This window comes from Scomber japonicus, chromosome 4 (genome assembly GCF_027409825.1).
Source record: "Scomber japonicus isolate fScoJap1 chromosome 4, fScoJap1.pri, whole genome shotgun sequence".
In the NCBI taxonomy this organism is placed as follows: Eukaryota; Metazoa; Chordata; class Actinopteri; order Scombriformes; family Scombridae; genus Scomber; species Scomber japonicus.
The window spans coordinates 20,522,613-20,538,516 of record NC_070581.1 but is presented as its reverse complement, the minus strand read 5'-3'; positions in this window follow the sequence as shown (position 1 = coordinate 20,538,516).

Sequence of the window (15,904 nt, the reverse complement as noted above, 5' to 3'; positions counted from 1 at the left end):
GCTAACTCGAGAGCCAATCGCAAAAATACAGCAACCAGTCAAAAACAAGATGAAACTTTTCATTACTGCAGGATAATGAGGTGGTTGCAGTGGTGAAAGTGCTGTGATTCAGCAGGGAAAAGGAAACAAAATAAGCAAACAACTTCTGCGTGTTATGATAAAATAAAACTGTTTAAGAGTAAACGCTCCATAAAGTAAACATCACCCAAACTGAACAAAACTTAAGTGTATTGTAATGTGTCTTCATTTTCTGAAAATCAAGTTGATACCTCTCAACCGTCCACTGTGTTCTTGGAAATGTGTGAATGATGCGTTTGTTTTTCTGAGAGAGAGAGAGAGAGAGAGAGAAAGACTGAAAGAGAGAGAGAAAGAAAGACTGAAAGAGAGAGAGAGAGAGAGAGAAAGACTGAAAGAGAGAAAGAGAGAGAAAGACTGAAAGAGAGAGAGAGAGAGAAAGACTGAAAGAGAGAGAGAGAGAGAAAGACTGAAAGAGAGAGAGAGAGAGAGAGACTGAAAGAGAGAAAGAGAGAGAGAAAGACTGAAAGAGAGAGAGAGAGAAAGACTGAAAGAGAGAGAGAGAGAGAGAAAGACTGAAAGAGAGAAAGAGAGAGAAAGACTGAAAGAGAGAAAGAGAGAGAGAGACTGAAAGAGAGAAAGAGAGAGAGAGAAAGACTGAAAGAGAGAAAGAGAGAGAGAAAGACTGAAAGAGAGAAAGAGACTGAAAGAGAGAAAGAGAGAGAGAGAAAGACTGAAAGAGAGAAAGAGAGAGAGACTGAAAGAGAAAGAGAGAGAGAGAGAGAGAAAGAGAGAGAGAGAGAGAAGTAGGCCATGACTCTGAATGGTGGCAGTGTCATGTCTTTGATGTCAGTTTGCGTCCATATCCCACACGCCTGATTGGACAGCTCCAAACAAACCGGCAGGAGCTCAATTCAACACTTTGAGCACGCAAAGACAGAGAAAACTCTTACAGGCACAAGTTGTTGCATTTCACCAATCATTCACTGTGAATCAACTCAACCCATCTCACTAATCTGAAGTGATTTACAGTAAGTGTGCCCGTAAAATGTTTATGTTGATCACTATCTTCATATTAAAAGCTCAAGTGATGATTATTAGATGGTATCAGTGAAGCTTTTAGCATGTTTCATTGAACCATTCATATTACATGGAAGGCCTTTTTCTGCTGCATAAAAATGAGATCTGATATCATATCTTTAATATATTTGTTTATTCTCTAAACATTTAGCTTGAAGGTAGTCAAAACACACGATTTCCCTCTCAAACATGCACATACATTACGTGTACAGTATATGTTGTTAAAGAGAAAAACAAACTGAGTCAAATTACCTCTTGAGATTTCTTACGCACACAAATACAAACACACACACACAAACACACACACACACACACACACACACACACACACACACACACACACACACACACACACACACACACACACACACACACACACACACACACACACACACACACACACACACACACACACACACACAATGCAGGCCTCTCCAGGCATAGTGTTTACAAATGTTTCTCCCTGGTGACTGGGCTTGCTGGGGTAATAAGACATAAACAAAACAGCAGTCTACAGGGATGCATACAGATACAAAATGAAATGCATGTGAAGCATGCATGCAGCACACGCACACACACACACACACACACACGCATGTGAAGCATGCATGCAGCACACGCACGCACACGCGCGCACAAACACACACACACACACAGGGAGACACGCTCCACTCCAAAGGAACGTTTTGCCATTATGCAATTTAAACAAAACTCTAAGAGGGTGCACATTTATGGTCTCTTGGGAGCTACACTTGAAGTTTTTACAAATCACAGAAATTGGGGAATGGGGAGAAGACTTAGTGGAATTAAAAGAGAGCTAGAGAAGATTAAGAAGAACACAGCAACCTGGATTGAAGCCTACAAATTAGTCAATTTTTATTTTTACCAGTATTTGCTCTAAAATAATGTTATCACTGGAATTCTTCAGGGGATTTTTGCAGGGGAGGACAATCAGTCTGAGTCTGGAGTCTGTGTGGTTTCTTTCACACAAACCTTCAAGTGTAATGCAACTCTTGGATATGAATGAGGGTTGAATCATTGGCTGAGTACATCATTCCTAAGAGACGGAGATAACAGGCAAATCAAACACATTGTGGAACACTAGGTTTGGATGGATTAACAATTCATGAGAACGGGACCAATGCATGGACACAGACCACTAGAAACACATATGTGTGAAATTCTCCTCTCTATCAGGTGACAACAGCTGTTCTAGTTGAACAACATACTAAACACACAAAAGCTGGCACATACACTCCTCCCAAATCAATACTTAATGCACCTGCTCTGTTTTTGTGCTGACGCCAAAAGACAAGATATATAAATGGCAAAGTTACCTCTGAGGGGTTCATTCAAAATCACAACCGATTGGGATATGTGTATGTGTGTGTAGACATGTGTACTTTTATATGGGTGCCTCCACATATATGTGCATGTAGGTAATCGACACAAGCGCACCCACAGGTACACGTGGGTGCAGCATGTCGACTACATAAATACTATTTAGGGAGAGTGCTTAGGCAGCACAGCGCAGCACATTCTCTGTGTCAGTCGTCCTGGTGGAAGGTTTATGGAGGGGTGTGGTACAACAAGGTGAGGCCCAGAACAATGATTGTTTGTTTGTTGTTGTTTTATTGGCAGTGATAATTGCTCCCCCTCCTCAAAAGGATGGCTTCAGATACGCATGCAAGCATGCCGGCGCACACATGCACACACTTACATACCCACAGGAATGCGTCCACACTCCTGCAGACATGGACGCACATGCACACACACACACACACACACTAACGCAGACACTCTCACACACACACACACACACATTAACACAGGCACACACACACACACACACACACACACACACACACATTAACACAGGCACACACAGTTACACTACACACATCCCAGTTTAATGAAATTTTCCACATGTGCACTTTTAGAGATTTGTGATGCTTTCCAAAACTGTGACAGACATGTGAGAGGAGGACACAGAGTTGATTTATCAGATTATGTAAGATGGAGGATCAAGACTGATTCTATCTTGATTCTGGTTGATTTCTCTGTACTAACACACCAACACAGTCTTTACTACACTGCCACATTAAATAAAAACTCAAACATGTTCATTTTATTATCCTGGAAACATTGACAGTATAGGATTTTTCTCTCCTTATTATACTATACTGTATCCAATGACTAAATCAACATAAACCTAAAATTTCACACAGTCTTCTGGAAACGCGGATAGAGGACATTTCTGCATAGTTAGACGGAAAGCTCAAAATAAAGTGAAACCCTGCATAGATCAATCAGACATTCATCAGAGCAGACATGATTCAATAATGGACAAGTAGGTACAAATAAACAATCCCATTCTAATCATTGGCAGTATTCAATACAACTGTGCACACCCTGATGGCAGAAGCTCCACCTCTTGGTAATTGTAGTTGTTAGGTTAGTGGTGAGTACAGTACTGGAGGCATTCAAATGGAAGCCATACCTGTTGTAGAATACATTAAAGGGTGGAACATGGATAATAACAAAAAGGTATACAATCAAGAAGCACCTTTTAGTGGCACCAGACATATATAATATTTAATCATATAGTAAATATAGTGCTTTGAGAGGGATAAGGCTTAAAACAAACAAACAAAGATAGAAGACAGAGGGGTATTAGGTGAAGGTTTTGCACCTGACGAAGACCTTTCGGGGTTGAAATGTTGTGTTGGTATGTAATTAAATCACAGGAGCGCATTATGCAGTGTGCGGGTGTCTTCCTTCTTATTATTATTAGGCGAAGGCCATCATGAACCATACAGCAGACCCCAAATTCTACAGTATAAATATACACTAGGAAAGCAACATCTTGGATTACAGGCTACAAGATTACACGCCTATAAAAATCGGCGTTGAGGCCTGTGGGCCAGAGTGTATCTATGTATGCAGTCCTTTGGGAGCAGAAATTGTTTGTATAGAAATAAAATTGCAGGAGCCATGCAATCAAGGATTGTTTTGATTTGAGATGAGCTCCAAACTCGCATGAATTCTCTTGCTCTTAAAAACCACATTATGATCTCTTCATTACTCCCCTTCTCAGTACACGCACACACAAACACCCACACACACACACACACATACACACACATGCTAGGAGTGTTTTTTCTATGAGGCATAGGTAAAGACAGGCAGGCTCCAGAGCATAATTGAACATGTAGCTACACCACCAAAGGGAGTTGGCAGCGCCTGGGGAGAAGACTTGGCTCCCCCAGAGAGGCCTGTAGCACAACCAGGCCAAGCTGTGCCAGGCACTGAAACAGACACACACAGCGCCCCCTCTCCCTTTTACCAACACCCCCCCTGCTCACTTTTCAGATCGTATTTCTTCTGCAAGCCCTTCGATTTTTTTACACCTTACTTCTATCACAACTTTATCTGAAAGTGGGGTCAACTGGTCGACTTACAGGTGTGTATGTGTGTGTGTGTGTGTGTGTGTGTGTGTGTGTGAGTAAGTGTGAGAACCATGTCCTGTCTTGTCTGATCAGCGGTGCTGTCAAACCTCCTCTTTCACCACCACATGACACCGTCTGAGGCTATAAAAAATGGTTGCAAGTAAAATTAAATGAAAACTTAACAAAAACATCTCTCCAGCAATAAAGTTTACACCCGTATGTGTGTGTGTGTATGTATAGACTCATGCATGTTCACATATAAACCGACATGCAGCGGCAGATATGCAAACATATATACACAGAAAGCGCTGGCAGGCTTTTCCTGTCAAGCCGTGGTCAGTGGGGAGAAAAAAGGAGGGTAAGTCTAATTTGGGATACAGTGCCTAACCATAACAGCAAGTCAAACAACATCACATCTACACCAGAACAGTCTGGGTTTCTAGGAATTTAGGGTTCATGACTGCGTTTGAGAGACAGACAACTGAATGCAAATATGTCGTTACCCGTAAACACATAGCCGCACTTCTGAGCGATGGACCACAGAGTTCTTCCTTTTCTTTGTATGTAAAGATTTGTAAGATATGTACATTTCTAAGATTCTGTGAAACCTGAATGTAATTGATGTATGCTGCGAGCATGTGTTATGCCAACACCAGCCTGGTATTTACACTTCCCTTCCCTTGTACAGTGTGCTCTTTCACTGGCTCTCTTTGAAGAGTCTTACGTAAACAGGCTTCTCTGGCATGGACCCAACCTTGCCCAACCCTGACCACACTAGAGGCCATGGGTCGAAAGGGAGAGTGTACTGTATTTCTGTATGTGTGTGAGTAGTGTTTTTTGGGGGGGTTTTTTGGGGCGGGGGATGGGTGGGTGGGGAGGCATGGAGCTAAATATTCAAATGTGTAATGATATGTACATCAGACAAGCGGCATCCCTGCTGCCTGCTGGATAAAAGTCGCAGGCAGGATGGGAGAAAAAAAAAAAAAAAAAAACAACAGAGAAGAAAGACATGCCAGAGTTTGAACTCATAACACTGCCAGGCCAGGACAGGACATGGCATGTACCTTGCTCCGTGGTGCCACCTGGACACTCCCATCACAGACAAGTTAAATCAGCACCTGCCATCCAAAATGTTGTCCTTCCTCACATCTCCGCTTTCCCTCTTTGTTTTGATTGGTCTAGTGTTTCTCCCTCTGTTCTGCGAGGCTGTGTAATGAGGCCCAGACTGTAATTGGGCCAGTCGTGTTATTTTAGGGTTGGAGCGCAAAGTAACTACCCACCCTCTCCTGTACTGTACTGTACTCTCAGAAATACAGAGAGAGGGGGGGAGAGAGAGAGAGAGAGAGAGACACACAAAGAGAGATAGAGAGAGAGAGACAGGAAGACAGATTTGGTGAAAAGGAGAGCAGAGTACTTAACAGATCTTTATTCAACATCTACCTAGCTGTCACAGTGGTGTATTTGTCAGCCTGTAGTTGACTCTTCTGCAGCCTCTCCAAACACACTCCTCCCCAGTTGTCTTGCACTCAAATGGGAAGTTGCCCAGTAGCTTCAACAATCTGAAGGGTTGTGAAACACTACTCCCTTCTTCACTTCTGCATCAGCTGCATCCTGTTGATGAACTTTCTTATACAACGTGACTATGACTTGGGCTCAGTTAAGCTCGAAAATAACATGCAGAAAGGGGAAAGCTGGAAACACAACTAGTATTTATCAGTTTGATTCAGCACATTGAAACCATTACACAGTGGAAAAGCTACTGTACACGTGCACTCACTCGGATCATGACTAAGCTAAAGTCTAGGATACTAGTCTGCTCCAGTTCATCAAAAGGGGGCTGGATGTTTGCCGACCACAAGAAAATGTTATTTCTAGATGGGTATTACAACACGTCATTTATTTTCTATGTTCATCATCTCGTCAGTCACTTGACCCAGAATTGTTGAGGCAGTAAATGGTGCTAATTAATTAAATTTAATCAAAATTGCAATATACCCTACTGCAATTTTCAAATCACAGGAGGCGTAATATTTGGTAAAGGCGAAATGTTCAGACTTAAGAAAAAACATCTTTGTTTGGTACAGATTAGCACAAAAATCACATCATAATCACTGTAATGTTTTTCACTGAGAAGGAGAATAATGATGTGAATCATTCCCTCTAATATCTTAAATCATATCGCAATTGCAATATGAGTCAAAATAATCACAATCAGATATTTTTTCAAAATGGTTCAGCCCGAGCAGTAAACACTACTTGAGCAACTCAGAAATATACCAGAAGAGCAACTGGTGTATCTATTTAGAGCGCAGTCAAACAAACTCACATTGTTTTAATCATTTCAATAATTGGCCTTGTCTCATCACAATCTGATTCATGCTGCACATGGCAGGAGGCGGCTTTTGTCAATCACATAAAAATTAAGCTGGATAAAATACAATAAAAAGTAATTGTATGAAATTTTAGAAATTATCCATGCATAATACATGCGTTTGAAGACATTTTTAATCCAGTGCAGGAATAGCAGACTCCACCACCAGCCACTAAAACCACTAATCAAAGAGGTAACTGCTGAATATTAATATATTAAATTGCCATTGCTGAGAACATGACAACCATAAATTATATCAAAAACTGGGGGCTGATTCCATTAAAATAATGCAAGGGTTCTGCAATGAAAATTACATCAAATATTTCAACCATCTTAATTCCTGAGGTATCCTACTGTATCCTTATTTAATGAATAAAACAAAGCATATTTTAAAGTGTAATATCTGATGTGTAGATACTGTACTCAGGCCCTCCAACAGCCTGAGTGTGGCGTGTGTAATTTTGGCAGTAGTAACTATGGAAGATAAGAAACCCTGTAAAGTAATGATTTACCACGCCAAGATTTCCTGTCCCTCTGGTGCTGACAGGTGATGTCATGACAGATATTAGTGCAGCATGCACACTAACACTCTTTTATGAGTAGCTGTGCTGCGCTATGTGTGAGTGTCAAGGAGACTTATCCTTTATCTGATAAGATTAAACTGTGCGAAACATGTTGTCACGCAGACGTAATCACACGGGAGTGCACACACACTCAAAGTCAGATGTAAATATATACTGTGAACACTTACAGAAATGCCAGTGAGGATCTAAACTTTTCATCCAAGTAACAGTAACTGCATCCAAAGTATGAAAAATTACTACTTTTTTGAGTATTTAAAATACATTAAAAAAATATTCAGTCCAAATTTAATTAACCATGACTTTATAAAAAGTTACTTAAGTTTGTCTGCATTTGTATATGTCTTTTAATATTTTTCACATCATGTTTCATGTCATTATCAACTCTCATTTCCTTTTAACTGCCCAGTAAGCCATCTGATCATGTGGTCTGTTGTGAATCAAAGGAACGGTTAACCTGCAATCACACATGACACACACAAGTTGCTGTTTATCGGAACTGAAAGGAGGGAGGACCCTGTCTGCTGCTCTATTCATCTTCCTTTTCATCTCCACTGCTAACCTCTTCCTCATTCTGACCCTGACTCACTTGGAGACCGAGGGACAGTTAACGCATATTACAACATCGAAACTCCATGCTGGTGACCCTCACATCATAGTTTCAGTGGAAATTTAGAGAAATGCACTCAGCACTTTTGTTCCAGCCAGAGTGAGCAGTCACGTTGTCAGAACCAGAACAGGAAAGAAGCGTGTGAACTAATGGAAAGAATGACCAAGCATTAATATAGTACGATGAGTGAAGGAGAGAAGAGGAAAAAGAGAGCTAGAAGAGAGGTCAGTAGAGTGACCAGATTATAAATAAACAGCAAGAAGAGGATGGTTTGGAACAATCTGGCCTCAACTAGTTTTAAGAGAACTTAAGACAACAGTAGTGACATGATGACATTTGAATTTTGTACATGAATTGTACTTTAAAAGCTGTTGTGTGTTGACTTATACAGTGTATAGACTACGTAAATCATTATAAGGAACTGCTGATGCAAACTTAACCATGTAAAAATAAATAAATGGTGATATATGCACATAAGCAACTTTAGAAAATCTAAAATAGCACCAACAAATGAAGTGACTAATGCGTGTTGCAGCAGAACTAAATATATGTATTTACAGAATTTAAGTTTTTTTTACAATTTCAACTTTATATTTGTGCATGTGTACAATTTTGAAATATACATAAGGTTAAAAACATGTTTATAGAACTAATAAGGGTACACATTTATAGTCTGTTAAGAATATATTTAATCAGAAAAGCCCCATAAAGTTGCCAAGTGGAAGGAGATATTTCAAGATCCCGTGGTTTCAAAAGTAAAAATCAAATACATTTTTCCCCATAGACAACATTATGTTACTCACAGTTGGAGCTTGAGCTGCATGAAACTCTCTCGATTAAATCATCAGTACAAAACATGGCCAAAGGTCTGTGTACATAAAAAAATTGAGGTAGACGTTAACTACAACGCCCAAGATACATTTAGGGAAAGAATAATCTAATAACCAAATGTGATGTGAACCTCTCATGGTGTGTGGAAGGTAAAGATTATGATGTTGGGATGACTGAAAACAAAGTCTGCAGCTTAAATTAATTCACTGTGAAATTTCGTTTCATTCGTGGGTTAAGAAAACTATGGCACTGTGTTTTGTTCTCAGCTGCTACAAAAAACATTTAGAATTCACTGTGATTCACGCAACTGACAGGTCTCTTTTCCATAGCAACGGAGAATGAGGCTCATGGGTATTGTAACTTTAGCTTTTTGTAGATCGATGGTTTCCTAGCCAAGAAATGGACCAATGAGTTACAAGCTAACAACACAAAACACGATAAATATTTCACAAGATCATAATTAAATCTTACCTTTCTTGCATTTCATACAGCACATTTCACAGAGTTTTCACAGAATATTATGAGAATGGAATAATGATGAGTTTCTATGCCTGGTGGATGTCTAACATTTTAGCCTTTATTTTAACCTCTTAATGCACGCTGTTCCGCCTATGGGAGGTAGCTCTTCCGAATGTTCGGAAGCTCTTCTGAATGTTTTAAACACCAACCCTTAAACATATATATTCATGCCGTACATTGTTAAAAAGCTTAGATTCTCCTGATTCATTCAAGACTACTCACGAATTATATGGTTGCTCACAGCCGTAATAGTATTAACAATTGTCTCGGCTAGCCACTCAGCTAAGTGAGAACAGCTATAATCTCTACATACCTTCAAAGTCTTCCCTTTATCCACAACGATCATCTTATGACACAGGACTTTCTGTACAGCTCGCCAAGTATCCATTCTTGTGAAATTTGAAATCCGTTTCCATAAAACCGAAATATTTTCCTCAATATGTCCATGTATTTAGTCCAACACGTAACGACCCATATACGTCATTTCCTGACCTGCACGTCCATCTCTTCTTCTTCTTCTGTTTAATGGCGGTTGGCAAACAACGAATTGGTGCATTACCGCCACCTATATACAGTCTATGGTTCTTCTTCGACTTGACATCTTTATAGCTAAATAAATAGACAGATAAATAGATGTATGTATAGCTAAATAAATAGATAGATAGCTACATATGGCAAAGAAATACACTACTGCAGAGGCAGCAGAGTTGCTTTTGAATTGGAGTGATGAGGAGGCATTTTTTGGTCTATTGACTCCAAATTTGGACTGCATGAAGCCAAGACCTGTGGCTGTGGCCTCATTGTGTGTATATCCCACTGAGAGGTTCCTGAATGTCTGTACACATGTCATTGTATAGGCAAACCTATGGGTGAGTAAACAACCCCATTATTGTAACCTCTGCCACTCTTTGTCAGTAAGTCACAGAATCACACAGACACTTTTACAAGAATCCTGAGAGTGTTACCTTTCCAATGATACCGGACACATCTGAGTCTCAAACTATGTGGGATCTGTGCTGCTCACAACTTGGGCATGTCGTTTAGGCTAAAAACATTAAAAAAATAGGGGCGTGTATTGAGAGCATTTTAACCTAAACAAAAAAATGTGTAAAAATGTAACAAAGGTAAGGGTAGCTTTAAAAATTAAAATCAATTACAAACTAGAAGTCCTTGAAGAAAACTAAGAGACTTTGAAACAACCTATCCAAATCCATCAAATAATAAATAAATGACACCAACGTAAACCAACTAAGCATAAATAAATAAACACATCCAGATTCTAATATGTGCTATATAATCAGTAGCGAGAAGGGGGACTATAGAGCTAAAAAATGCACACATGTCAAAGCAGTTATTTGTATGTGTCAGACTGCTTGAAACTGGTGCGCTTGGATGGGCTTTTGGTATGGAAGCTGGAAAATTTAGGTGATTGCATGCCACAAAAAAAAAAAAGTTAAGATCTACCCCAAATACACGCACACATGCTCACATACAAGGTTTCTTCCACTGCAGAACAAGAAGGAGAGTAGATGAGGAAGGCCTTCTTTCAGTTCCTTCAAATAAACAGGGTCTTTACAATGTGTGTGCGACTCTGCGTGCGTTTGTGCATGCACAAATCAGTCTGTGAGGGGCTATTAGGGTGGGGTGGGTAAATGGTGATGGCTGTGGTTTTCAAAGGAATGTCAGAGCGTGCCTGGCTGCAAGTTAATATGTATGTGTGTATGCGGATGTCTCTGAGCTGGGAGAGACAGACAAAGACGGAGAGACAGTAAAAGAGCGAGACAGGAGATGTGCTGTGATTCATGGTTCCTCCTCCTAAACCAAAGCCTCAGCCGCAGATGATGTTGCAAGCCCTCGTCACAGCCGTGTGAGGATGACAGATGATGGAAGTGGCAACCAGCTCCAGATTCAACCAGACAGACCTGGTTCTAAACTGCGACCTCATGACTGCATGCAAAAGTCATGTAAAGAAATGTAGACAAGTTGTTTTAGGGACTCTTGATCCTCTAAATGGGCCATAATGAGGGGGTCAAAATGTTTTACGATTACGAGCAGGCTCCAGGCACGAACGCCTCAGTGGTTCCATAACCTCAGGGGCTTCAGTTTATTCTGCTCTTCACCTACTGTCATTCATTCAGCTCCTTCTCTGCTGGCTTATAAATACGTTAATTACATCAGGACACATGATGATCTGGACTGTATGACCTCACAGCTGGTAAACAGAGATGGAGTGCTTCCTGAAAAAGAGAGAAAATGCTTTGAAATATTGTTATTCTTCTGAGGAGGACAAAAGACTTTTCCTAACACACTTGACAAATCCCTTTTAACCCTTAACTTTTATTGGATTTGCACTTCATCAGTGTGGGGTTATAAATACAACCAGTTCTCCACCAAACTAAAATATGTGAAGTGTGTCTGTGTATCTTTGTAGGACTGGGGCCTAGTTCTTGTGCAGCTGAGCGTAAGTAAATATTAACAGAACAAGGCTAGAGACACACAGATGTATGAAATGTCAGTGCAGTTACTGTGAGAGTGTAAGAAATGGGAGCAGACAGGGAGATGGGTGATGGGAAAAAGGTGAGGAATACTGAGAAAGAGAGAGGAATGATGGTTGACAAACAGGAGATAAATTGTTAAAAAGAGAAAAAAATTACAAGTGAGACATAGTTTCTTTCCTAACAGAATGGCAGAAGTGATGGAAAAGGGTCGAGTGGGCACTTTTATGAAGGCACTCTATTGCTTTGCGTGTGTGTGTGTGTGTGTGTGTGTGTGTGTGTGTGACTGTGTGGGAGCGTGTACACAGGGAGAAAGTCCACGTTGAATCTAGCAGTCTCCGCTTTAATCCCTGAGAGAGTGAAGTGGACGTGGAGTGGAGAGGTTCTTGTGCCGAGTTCCCCCCAATAGAGGTTTCAAGAGCACACAGGAAGCAGCGACGATGCAGACAGGAAATGCAGACAGACAGAGGGTATGCAAAGTGTGTTTAGAGGAGACAGACCCCTGTGTGGCAATAACAAAGTCATGGGTCAGTAACACGACTAATGAGAGGTCACACAGGATGTCTGAGATCAAGAGGCTAAAACCTTAGTGACTGATGCATATTGACATAAATCTTAACAGTCCCTTTTAGCAGTTAAGTTATAATGAAAACAATGTTAAGTAGAGCTGTGATAAGTAGTCGATTGACAGAAAATGTACTAGTAACTATTCAGATAATCAATTATCATTTCAGTGATTCTTTAAAGGAAAATGCCAAAAAATGTGTTTTTTAATATGTGGAGATGTTTTATTTTTTGTGTCATACATGAGAGGAAACAAGATATTACAGATGATCTTTTCTGACATGTCATAGGCAATGAAATGAAAATGATTAACTAACTAATAGAAAAAATTAACCCACTTAATCAATACTCACAGCTCTGTCAAGTGGTTTGATTATTTTTGAATGTTTTACCAAGGTCCTAAACACCCTGAGACATTTCTTAAACATGCAGATTAAATTTGAACAGACACTCCAGGCCAGAGTGTCGTGAGATTTGCACATGCCGAAGGAGGTGGCGTTTTTTTTTTGTGTGTGTGTGTGTGTGTGTGTTTAAGAGTGGTTGCCTCTGCACTGGCTCCCATTTAGAAGGACAGAATTAAGCGTGAAGATGTCTGTCCGGTACCAAAGCATGACATCAGCCAGTTGGCAGAGGAGGTGTCGGAGCAGGTGCTATATGGGAACGAGGGAGGGATGGAGACATGCGGGGAGGGGGTGGAATTGGGGAAGGACAGGGAGAGGATGGAGCGAGGATGGAGGTGTGGGACAGCAGAGCAGAGGGTGGTGCAGGAGGATGGGGCTGGAGCCAAGATGAGTGTCCAAGTGAAGCTATTTATAGCTCTCCATCATGGGCCATTCTACCAAGCCCTGATCACCAGCAGTATTATCCCTCTATTTCCCCTCTGCTCATATTCAGCTCATATCCAGGAAGAGCCAGACATTTGAATCATGTCATTTCAGTCTATTCTTGGCATGGGTGTAGATTTGGGAATGGACAGTAGAGTAATGTCTCTACCAATGTCAAGGTGTTGCTGAATTGTTCCTATCGATATTTTTACCAACAGAGACCCATTTTGTTAAATGTTAAAACCATGTAATGATGATGATAAGATCTTGGAGTTGCGAGGTTTGTGTGTTTCATGCAAAAAGCGGGTTAATAAGATAAAATGTGAAAAGACAGATGGGGAATACTCAACAAGATTACATGGCAACCCTCAACTTCAAACTGTGTTACATATTGTTGACAAGCTGCAGCCCAACAGCAGCAGCAGTGGAGTCAGTGAACGGTGCAGAATCTGGAGCCGTTAGTATTTACAGGTTAAACATTTCAAACCTCACGAAATTGAAAACGACTTCACTGGACAAAGCTAACACCAGTCAGATGATATTATATTTAGATTTCAGGCGTGATGTGTTAGCTAATTGTGACTGTTGCTCAGACAACTCAATTACTATGGGTGAAAAGGCTTCTTAAAGCAAATACAGGGACCAAAGTGTCACTGACAGCTGAGTTAGGTAATAAAATGAATCTGTATTTAATCCAAACATAAATGTTCTTTTAAACTCGTGGAAGGGAAATTAACTATTTAATGCTTCCGTCCCTTTTCAAAGAGTTGATGAGGAACAGCTACTATTGCATTTGTGTCATTAAGACATTAACATTATTTATGAGCTTAATTAGTCACAGCTTGTCCAACTGATTTGTTTGTGAATGTCAGGCATCATGAGCAGCACATACACACACAGACAGGTGAGCTGCAGCCTCTCAAGTGAAAGATCTAGCCTTAAATTCAGGAGTTGAATGAAAAATAATACAAGTAGTAGTTTTGTAGATGATGCAAAGATATAAATCAACAAAGCGCAGCAGGGACAGAATCTCAGGTGAGGTAGACAGAGTAACACATTACCTACAGGCTTTCATATATTCTTATAACCTTATGGTCAATGAAATTTCAAATCTGAATATTAATTTTGCTTATCATTATGAAGTAAATGTTGATTGCACAGTGTAATGACTATAGAACAGTGACATCATCAGCGTTTAAATATATTATATCTAAATATATTTCCTGTAAGCCTCGCTTTCACTTTGCAAGTCTTCCATCGGTTACAATCTGCTGGGAAAATGAAGGCTCAATTTACGGCAAAGGAACTGGACCAACCAAAAGAGGAAGAGGATCGTGCTTTTGCTTTCCTAGGTAGCTATCGGTAACTATATCTCATAATAATTTGTAGGTGCTCAAACTTTTTCTACTGTCTTATCACTATAGAATAAACATTATATTTGCGTCCACTACGTTTCAGGTACACTGACACTACCTTTGATTTCTAGAGGCTTTTCTGTGGAAGTGGAGGGGTTTAAAAGTCATATTTTTCCACTTAAAGTCAACTTCATGTCTTTTTGTTAACAGATCTACTTAAAACAGTTAAGAATCAAACAGAAAGAGGGAACAGCCAAGTGAACCAACAGTACCATTTACAGTGTAGACACAGTGTGTTGACCTGTGCCTGACCTGAGACGGCCCAGCTACAAGAGGTCCATTACTGTCCATTGGTTCAGAGGAGTTGCTATGGAAACGGCACAAGAACCAGGTCCAGGGAGTCCAGCCATCTGGTGGACATCAGCCCAATGCAAACAAACCAGCTACCGTTTAGCAAAAGGTCCTGAATGAGGCCTACCTGGTCCAAGACACTGAATAAATCAAGGCCTGTCTCCAAAAGAAAAAAAAGACAAATAGTTGTGGGGGAAAAAAACAGTGATGGCATGCGCCCTGCATACTGAAGGTACCAAGGATAACATTACTCCTGGCCATATTATCAGATTGCACTGCATCCAGTGTTACAGTACCCACAATTTGGACTGGCAAACACAAACATAAATCCACAACTTAAAAACATCCCCATAAATCACACAATGATGTCAGTGACAGATAATCTGGAGTTAAACAAAGTTACTGCCCATGCACCGATCTGCAACAAGACCTTATCCAGACCCTGTGCCACAGCAGCCTGCAGCAGAATGGCATTGTGTTGAGTTGTAATGTCTCTGGGCCACGTGTTACAATATAATAGTGTCTTTGTCTTCCACTTATCTGGCTGCAGCTCAGGCTGCGGAGGAGAGTGTTTCAACAGCTACTGTCTAACTATCAGACCTAAGGACACAATCTAGCTCTGTGTGAAGGCTTATTGTCAACCACTCTGCACGGACAAAATAATCATCTGAGCCTAGACAGATAAGTAGATTTTTACACGCCCACACAGAAGCCTTCATAGGAAGCTGGAGCTGGCTGAGGTTAGGTGCTTTTCTTCCATGGTATGCATTTTAAAAAAAGACTGTTACAAGCAGACATGCAAACATATTTGCTGTATAAGAAACACAGAGAACACACTCACAAGACCATGTATATTATA